Genomic DNA, 7,647 nt, shown 5'->3' with positions numbered 1-7,647 from the left:
CGCCCGCGGCCTGCGCGGCGCCCGCTGCCTCCCCCTGCCGGCCCTGGCCGGGACTGCAGCGCTGCTGCCTCCTTGGCGCACGCGCGGCCCCTGCTGTGCGCGTCGCGTGTCTTCGCCATGCGCCTCGCGTGTGCCCCCTGTGCCCCCAAGCATGCCCGGGCCTGCCCCCTCCTGTGTGCCCCTCGCGGCTCCCCTTCCTCTGCCTGCCCCACACATGGCCTCTGCATTGCCCCTAGCATGTCTCCTCCCTCTGCCTGCCCCTCGCGGCTCCCCTTCCTCTGCCTGCCCCACACATGGCCTCTGCATTGCCCCTAGCATGTCTCCTTCCTCTGCCTGCCCCTCGCCGCTCCCCTTCCTCTGCCTGCCCCACACATGGCCTCTGCATTGCCCCTAGCATGTCTCCTTCCTCTGCCTGCCCCTCGCGGCTCCCCTTCCTCTGCCTGCCCCACACATGGCCTCTGCATTGCCCCTAGCATGTCTCCTTCCTCTGCCTGCCCCTCGCCGCTCCCCTTCCTCTGCCTGCCCACACATGGCCTCTGCATTGCCCCTAGCATGTCTCCTTCCTCTGCCTGCCCCTCGCCGCTCCCCTTCCTCTGCCTGCCCCACACATGGCCTCTGCATTGCCCCTAGCATGTCTCCTTCCTCTGCCTGCCCCTCGCCGCTCCCCTTCCTCTGCCTGCCCACACATGGCCTCTGCATTGCCCCTAGCATGTCTCCTTCCTCTGCCTGCCCCTCGCCGCTCCCCTTCCTCTGCCTGCCCACACATGGCCTCTGCATTGCCCCTAGCATGTCTCCTTCCTCTGCCTGCCCCTCGCCGCTCCCCTTCCTCTGCCTGCCCCACACATGGCCTCTGCATTGCCCCTAGCATGTCTCCTTCCTCTGCCTGCCCTTAGGGTTTTGCCTGCCTGCCCCAGCATGTCCCACACCCAGCTCCTGCTGGGACCCTCCCAGGATGCGGTGGCTGCCTGCCCCCACCCTCACTGGAGCATAAGAACTGCCAGACTGGGTCAGACCAAGGCTGTATCTAGACTACAAGCCTCTTTCGAAAGAGAGCATCTAGACGGCAACCCCTTCTTTCGAAAAAGCGAGCCGCTTTTTGGAAAGAGCGCACCCAGGACGTCTGCACGTTCTCTTTTGGAAAAGCCCTGTTTGCCTTCAAGAACGCCTTTTTTCGAAAAAGCACTTTGGAAAAAAAGGCATTCTTCCTCGTAAAATGAGGCTTACCGCAGTCGAAAAACTGCCACGTTCTTTTGATTTAATTTCAAAAGAACACGGAGGCAGCCTAGACGCAGGGGAAGTTTTTTTGGAAAAACCCTGTAGTCTAGATACACCCCAAAGCTCCATGTAGCCCAGTGTCCTGTATTCCAACAGTGGCCAATGCCAAGTGCCCCAGAGGGAGTGAACAGGACAGGGAATCATCAAGTGATCCCTCTCCTGTCACCCATTTCCAGCCCCTGACAGAGGCTACGGATGCCCTTCCCACCCATCCTGGCTAAGAGCCATTGATGGACCCATCCTTCAGCACTGTGGCGGGGGACAGAACCTGCCCACAAGGAATGGCAGGCAGCAGGCACCGGCTGGTCCTATTGAGGACACAGGAGTGGAAGTCCCAGCCCCAGCTCCCCCTTCCATCCATGCTCGTTCTCTCCCTCGCAGGGTGGGGTTGAGAGCAGGCAGAGGTGGCTGAAGCTCCGATTGGGCTTGGCGAGAGGGCTGTCAGATACTTGTTCTGCACTGGAAGCAAGAGGCAGGAAACCAGAAAGAGTCCCTCTTCCTCCATCCAGAGGGGGGTCCCCACGGGGGCCTTGGCCCAGTGCCAGGCAGATGGTAACCTGCTGCAGCTGGCACACGGGGGCAGAGAAAGCTGCCTGGCGAGCGAGATGCCCACAGTGGGCAGGGGCTGGAAATCTGCTTGAAGGGGAAAGCGGCTGGAGACTGAGACAGCACTGGGGGAGAGGAGATTTACTGAGGAAGCTGGACCACGGAGGGCCATGTGCCAGGAGCCCCACCACGAGGACACAGCGCATGTGGATCGGCGCAGGTAGCCACTGGGACACCGATGCCCATGGGACAGTGTTGGCCCTGTGGATTAGAAGCTGCCAGAAAGAGCTGCTGTGTGATGAGCCAGGGGAAGCAAAGACAGGCTGGCAGGGGTGAAACTGAACTTAGCAACCAGAGGAGGGAGAGTTGAGTCCCGCTTGGGGTGACAAGGCAGCATGGGGTGGAAAAACTCCTTTTGCAGGGATGGTATTTTACAGTTTTGTCTTTTCTTCAGCAGGCATCTGATGTTGCTTCTGATTCTTTCTGGTCTATTATTGTTTGGTTATTTCTTTTCTATTAGTCGGCCTGCCGCATTTCTGGGGATTTCTTCTAGACAGTTTAATGTAAGGGTCTCTCCAGTGGGTTGCTTTGCTCCAGCCTCTCCTCCCAGTAGGCAGAACCTAGCCAAGGCATGGATCACCGGTCAATTTCCTCCAACAGCCAAGCCCCGAGGGAGAATCCTGCAGTCTGTGCACATAGAAAGGTGTCTTTTTGCAAGTGAACGTGGGCCAAATCCGTATGCAGTTGGCAAAGGCAACATAATCCAGGAGGCAAAGGGTGCTGATGCCTACATGGAGTGCGCATGTCTGCCTCTTGTCAGTGAGCTCCCCTTTTCCTAGTGCCTAGCCCTGGCGCTGGGAGCTTGCACGGTGTTTGTGTGTGTGCTCGCTCTGCCTCCCCTTGGTTGCTATGGCAGATCTCCGCAGTGGTGCCCTCACATCCTGTGGGAACGGGGAGCCTGTTCGAGAGGCCTGAGCTCACACGCAGCACGGACTCTGCTCCAATCCATGCTGAGGGCGACACGATGGTTTGACTGTGTTTCCTGCTGCCTCCTTGCAGCCAGCCACAGCTGCCTCCAGCAGAGGAGGGAACAAGACGATTGGTGTCTCCTCACACAAGGACCAGAGGGTGATTAATAGAGAAAAAAAGGAAGAAATGGAAAACAGAGAGAAGGAAATCCCTTCTCGACCGGTCGGGCGATTGGCCTGTGGAACTCATTGCCACAGGAAGACATGAGGAGGGCCAAAAGCTGAGCAAGATTCCAAAAGGGACCAGACACTTCTGTGCAGGCCAAGACTATCCAGAGCTGGCACATGTTCTGGCAGACACAGGAGTTCATCGCTGTGGGAGACCAGGATGTCTAACCCACCTGGTTCTAGCCACTCTCAGGGCCAGGATCCTGAGTAGATGGGCCTGGGGTCTGATTCAGGCAGTGTTTATGCTCCTGAAAAGAGGAGTGACTTTATTCCATGTTACACAGCAGCACCTGATCCACATTGTGCCAGGCATGACATACCCACAGAACAGACAGGCCCTGCCAGCCTGGAGTTTGATGGAACAAACTGCCCACCATTCAAATAACAACACAGAACTTTTCAAATAAACCTAGGGGCTACGTCTAGACTGGTATGATTTTGCGGAAATACTTTTCACGGAAAAGTTTTTCCATTAAAAGTATTTCCGCAAAAGCGCGTCTAGATTGGCAAGGATGCTTTTGCGCAAGAAAGCTCTGATGGCCATTTTAGCCATCGGGTTTTCTTGCGCAAAAAATTAAGGTGCCTGTCTACATTGGCCCTCTTGCGCAAGTATTCTTGCACAAGAGGGCTTATCCCTGAGCGGGAGCATGAAAGTATTTGCGCAAGAAGCACTGATTTTGTACATTACAAAGTCAGTGCTCTTGCGCAAATTCAAGCGGCCAGTGTAGACAGCTGGCAAGTTTTTGCACAAAAGCAGCTGCTTTTACGGAAAAGCTTGCCAGTCTAGATGCAGCCAGGGAGTTCAGTACAAGTAAATATGTTAAAAAAAAACAACAACAACCCACATGCAAGTTGCAATGTCCAGCACTCAAAAGGCAGAAAACATTCCAAAACCAGGGGTTGCTTTTGCAGCCTGAACACAGCAGTCTGCAGCATCAGGCAGCCCATAACAACACGATCAGAGAGTTCTTTTTCCCATAGGCCCACTGCAGCGTTCAGCACGCAAACTGCCCTTCTTAGTTTGTTTGGTCTTTGTTTTCGTCTCAGCTAAAATGCTTCCACTGCTTCCTAGAAAAGGAGGAGGGGACGATCCATTAATTTGCCCCCCGGGCATCATTTCAGAAGAATTCTGGGGCAGGCAAATTGTGCCAGCACAGAGGAAAATATATATGATATAGACTGTGAAGTCGGGAGCAGGGGGATCAGAAAGGAGAGCAGGTAGACTTAGGAAGAGCAATGGAGCGGGCCAAATGCCCCATGTATAGGGCCCTACCAAATTCATGGCCATGAAAAACCCATCACAAACTATAACATCTGATCATCCCGCCATGAAATCTGGTCCTCTCTGTGCTTTTACTCTATATGGATTTCATGGGACAGATCAGCATTTCTCAAATGGGGGTTCTCACTCAAAAGGGAGTTGCATGGGATTGCAAGATTATTATGTATGGGGGGGGGGGTTACCGTACTGCCACCCTTACTTTTTTGCTGTTTTAAGAGCTGGGTGGCCAGAGAATGGCAGGTGTTGGTTGGATGCCCAGCTATGAAGGCAGAACCTTGCCAGCAATACCATTCCATGCCACCTTACTTCTGCACTGCTACCCCTCTGCTGCCAGAGTCGGGTTTCTGGCTAGCAGCTGCTGTTCTCCAGCCACCTACCTCTGAAGGCTGTGCTACCATCGGCAGCAGTGCAGAAGTAAGGTAGCAATACTATAACCCCTTTCCCTGCCCACAGCTCCTTTTTGGGTCAGGACCCCTACAATTACAACACTGTGAAATTTCAGATTCCAATATCAGAAATAATGACATTTATGCTATTTAAAATCCTATGCCGATGAAATTGACCAAAAGGGACTATGATTTTGCTAGCAAAAGGACAGCCCTGTTTTGCCCCTGTTACAAAATTCTTGGAACTGTTTCACTGAGAAGCACTAGCTTTTCCTTGCTTTGCAAGCAGGGGCTTTAGAGGGGCTTATTACAGTGAAAATCCAACTAAATCTGGCAAAATGACCAACCTTTTTAAAATGTCAGTTTGCACATGCTCAGAAGAGACTTGCTAGAGCTGGGCAGCTAAAATCTCAGTAGAGTTCATCCACCGGCCATGTTCCAGCCAAAGGCCACAGCACTTGTCCCTGCAATTGCAGCAGGGGAGAGGAATTGCAGACTGCAAGGGGGCCAAGGGCAGGAGCAGAAAGGGGTGGGAGAGAGGATAGAAGAGGGGAAAAGGTAAAGGGGAAAGGAGTTGGAGCAGGGAGGCAGTAGCAGGAGCTAGAGAGTGGAGATTGGGACAGAGAGAGGCAGGGACAGAAGAGTCTGTAACCACTAGACACTGCCCTCCAGACTCTTGGCAAGGGCAGCCTTCATCTCTCCGTGCCTCAGTTTCCCACGTGTGTCCACCATGAGTGCTGTGAAGATCATTCATTCATGTTTGAGATGTTCCCAGCCATAATGCCTCAGGGAATGCCCTGGAGGAAATGGACTGTTCTGTTTGGATGCTGCAGTGAATAACGCAGGGGATGTGCACTGACTCGGGAAGATAACAGGCCGTATTGAACAACTGCCCATGCCCAGAAGGAGACAGGGCTCTATGGAACCAATAGCAGACCGGGCATCTCCTAATTTTTAAGGGCTCTACATTGCAACTTAAATGTTCTTTCAGTGGAGGGCTTTCTAACGTTGTTATTCCTGTAGATTGTGTCTGCAGTGCGAGGTGTAGCTCCCTATCTCTTAGGGAGAGCTGCAGGGTGGGATTTCACACCCTGTCAAACGGGCAATCACCGGCAGATGTCTCGGAGAAGGAAAACCCACTACAAGCATTGGCTTCCCGAGAGGTCTCTGCTGGGCCTGCATGATGGCCAGAGAGGAAGGAGAAAGAGCGACTGTTGCCTGTAAAGAGGCAGGAACATTAGCTGTGCTTTAAGCAATAGGAGTTGCAGCTGGCCAGACTCAAAGCAGACTGAGGGGAAAGCAATTAGTCCGAATTCCCAGCACTATTGCAATGGCTGAAGGCAGAGAAATGAAGCCAGGGTACAGGTGTGTTGTGACAGCACTGGGAGCACCCTGTGGTGCCAGGTGCTGCCCAGACACACAGTGACAGACAGGCCCTGTCCCGGCTGAGATCAGGGTCCTGTGGGGCAGGGCGCTGCCCAGACACACAGCAAGAGACGGGCCCTGTTCCAGGGTACGCACTTCTGAGCCCCAGACACAGTGAGACAGGCTCTGCCCGGAACAGCTAACAGTCTAAATGCACAAGGGATGAGAGGGGAAGGCAGGTGCCCCTCTCCCCTCACCCCCAGGACCCTTTGGGTTAATCCGGTCTGTTCAGAGACCCATGGCTAGTAAATGTCATTCCACAGCCTCATTCCTCACAGCCTCTCCAGGCCAAGGAGGCATTTGAAAGCTGATGCCACCAAGCTCTCTGCAGCACGGTTCCATACCCAACAGGGTGCCCCTTTGCCTGGCAGCTCCCACAGAGCCAGGCACCGGAGACAGACAGGCACGTCCTAGGGCCTTTCCCCAGGGCAGAGTGTAGATCTGCAGCTGCAGGGCCATGCCCAGATATGCCACGGCCAACAGAGGCGCTTCGGGCCAGGAGCTGCCAGCAGGGCAGGATTAGCACTGCCCAGGGCAGCAGGCACACTCCAGCACGGCTCCCCCCTCACGCTGGAGCCCCGCCCCACCCCTGCTTGGGGTGGCAACGGCAGGGGCCAACCTCCCAAAAGCGACCGGTCTCTGAGTGAGTCACCCCAACCCATCCTGCCCAGAGCCACTGCCCTGGCCCCTACCCCCCCTCCTCCTGCCCACGGCCACTGCCCCCCACCTCTCCCCCTCCTGCCCACAGACACTGCCCCCCACCTCTCCCCTTCCTGCCCACAGACACTGCCCCCCACCTCTCCCCCTCCTGTCCACAGACACTGCCCCTCACCTCTCCCCCTCCTGTCCACAGACACTGCCCCCCACCTCTCCCCCTCCTGCCCACAGACAATGCCCCCCACCTCTCCCCCTCCTGCCCACAGACACTGCCCCCACCTTTCCCCCTCCTGCCCACGGACACTGCCCCCCACCTCTCCCCCTCCTGCCCACGGACACTGCCCCCCACCTCTCCCCCTCCTGCCCACGGACACTGCCCCCCACCTCTCCCCCTCCTGCCCACGGACACTGCCCCCACCTCTCCCCCTCCTGCCCACGGACACTGCCCCCCACCTCTCCCCCTCCTGCCCACGGACACTGCCCCCACCTCTCCCCCTCCTGCCCACGGACACTGCCCCCCACCTCTCCCCCTCCTGCCCACGGACACTGCCCCCACCTCTCCCCCTCCTGCCCACAGACACTGCCCCCCACCTCTCCCCCTCCTGCCCACGGACACTGCCCCCCACCTCTCCCCCTCCTGCCCACAGACACTGCCCCCCACCTCTCCCCCTCCTGCCCATAGACACTGCCCCCACCTCTCCCCTTCCTGCCCACGGACACTGCCCCCCACCTCTCCCCCTCCTGCCCACAGACACTGCCCCCCACCTCTCCCCCTCCTGCCCACGGACACTGCCCCCCACCTCTCCCCCTCCTGCCCATAGACACTGCCCCCACCTCTCCCCTTCCTGCCCACGGACACTGCCCCCCACCTCTCCCCCTC

Source organism: Pelodiscus sinensis, chromosome 4 (assembly GCF_049634645.1).
Source record: "Pelodiscus sinensis isolate JC-2024 chromosome 4, ASM4963464v1, whole genome shotgun sequence".
NCBI lineage: Eukaryota > Metazoa > Chordata > Testudines > Trionychidae > Pelodiscus > Pelodiscus sinensis.
The sequence above is the reverse complement of the archived record's forward strand: the minus strand, read 5'-3'. Positions refer to the sequence as shown.